Genomic DNA, 2,472 nt, shown 5'->3' with positions numbered 1-2,472 from the left:
TCTGCATCCTCAGGCCTCAGTAACTGAAACTCATCCAATAAAACTGGACCAGACGGTGCTCTGAACGCCTCTACCAATGGAACTGCATTAATCGTGGTGTCCAATTCATGACGAATCTGAGCGACTTTATCTTCAAAGTGCCGTGCAAACTCATCACAGCATGCTACCAAGGGTTCCACCTTCTCTCTCCCTGGCCCAGAATGTAACAGGCCGCGAACCACTTGGAAAATCTCCGCTGGACGACACTGAGAAGATGCAATGCTGGTGGAAAAGAAATGTCTCTTTTCCACCCTCACTGCCACAGAGTAGGCTTGATAGTGGGCTCTTACCTGTGTTCCATCAGACTCAGCACGAGTTTTCCTCCACCTGCGTTCTAGCTGTCTCCCCTCTTGCTTCATTGCCCTCAGCTCAGGTGTATACCAAGGAGCTGGCCGGGCTCTGCTCAGAGGGGGAGGGCGCTTGGGCGCGATCGTGTCAACCGCCCGAGTCATCTCTGCATTCCACAGAGCGACCTGGGTTTCAACAGGCGCACCAGCCATACCAGCAGGAAAATCCCCCAGAGCCCTCTGGAATCCATCGGAATCCATTAGCCTCTGGGGACGGACCATTTTAATAGGTCCCCCACCCTTGCAAAGGGGGAAGGCTGCCAAGAATCTAAACCTCAACAGGAAGTGAGGTTTATGCTAGCCACTATGGGTATGATCCAGTGAAAGTGGATCAGGTCACTGTTAGTCCCAGTTCACTTGCTTGCTTTCCAGATGCTGATGTCCACACCTGGAGACTTTACCATCACATTTTTGTGAAATACTGCCCACGATTGGGGAGAATAGTGATCAGGATAACTTTGTGTAAAATAGCTCCTGGGTGTACACCTCACAGCTTCAAGAACAAATATGTCAACATTGCTTAGTGTGAGAAGAGGTGAAGGGCATGAGAAACATAGGCTGGTAGAGCCTATGCATTTCACAAGGAACTACGTAATATAGATGTCTGTAGGCCTTCATCTGGGAATATTAAGCATGCATGGCATTCCTTTTTAATTTGTTGGTGTTAATTCAGCTACATTCATGCTATTGAGATCTATTCCAAAAAGAGGAGGCTTAGAAGTTCCTAAGTGGGTTTTCACTTGCTAACGGTCTCTCTCTAAGGGATGTTTTAGTGTTCAGTGAATTGACTATATAGGTACTCCTAATTAGAGTATGGCAAATGCACTACATTTTAAATGATCTTCATAGTAAACATTAAAAAATACTAAAAAGGAATTTGCAATATTTAATGATCCCCATTTTCCCTAAAACAATTCCCATCTATTTTAACTTGAATTATGACAAGCTATCAATTTCTTCTCTAGATTTAGAAAAGTAGCAAATAATTTGTTTGGAAGACTGCAAGTGGGGATGTTCTTCCCTACAAGTTTCTGCAAAGACTGGAGGGTTGAATAATAAATGCCCAAGAGGTTACGTTATCCTTATGCCTTTCCCTTTCTGTGAAGTTGCCTGGGCTTAAGGAGCAATAGTTAATATTGCATCTTTATATCGCTTGTCAGAATGGGACACTATGCAGCTCCATGAGGCACAGGGACTCTGCACCAGGCCAGACTGTGTTGGCCCATTAAAAAAATTCCATCCATCCATCCATCCATCCATCCATCCTCTTAATTAGAGAGCCAGTGTTGTGTAGTGGCTAGAGTGTTGGACTGGGAGTCGGGAGATTCAGGTTCTTGTCCCCACTTGGCCATGGAAACACACTGGGTGACTTCGGGTCACAGACTCAGGTCCCCCCCCCCAAATGTTGATAGGATTCAGTATTAGAACATACAGTGGATAACCACCTCTTATTTCTTTGTCTCTCTTCAAGTTGAAGGAATGTGCCTTATTTACAGAGCACCTTTTCTTCCCCCTTTTTCCTTGGAAGGAACTGAAAGGCTATCTAATCCAATCCCCCAACAGGACTACCCTCCAACTACTCCTACACATACCAACCTATGCAGTTCAGACACTGTGTTACAAACAGAGGTGGGGGTTGGGGCTGCAGACTTAGATGTCTCATGCAAGTACACTGAAGGCGAAGGCAAAACAAATCTCCCAAAGTCACTGCCAATGTGATCAGGTGGTTTTAGAGTAAAATCCTTTCCCCAAATATGGTTTTGAGTGAGACCCAACCTTAATTATAATGGCACCTTTATGAAAAATAAAAATAAAAATTGATCTACCTACTGCTTTCATGGTTCATTTGACCAGGTAATGGAAACTTAAGGACATAAGAGCCCTGCTGTATCAGACCAAGGGTCCATCTAGTCCAGCATTCTGTTCACACAGTGGCCAACCAGCTGCCCACAGGAAACCCACAAGCAGGACATGAGTACAACAGCACTTCTTATTCTTGGATCGAGTTAATAAAGCCTTTCCAAACAGGGAGGAGTTCAAGCTTACAAGTGTAAATAAATAGGTCTGCACTATAAACTGGAAGCTC

This window comes from Heloderma suspectum, chromosome 1 (genome assembly GCF_057233095.1).
Source record: "Heloderma suspectum isolate Gila_16-S chromosome 1, 16-S_ref, whole genome shotgun sequence".
NCBI lineage: Eukaryota > Metazoa > Chordata > Lepidosauria > Squamata > Helodermatidae > Heloderma > Heloderma suspectum.
This window is presented reverse-complemented; position numbering follows the sequence as displayed.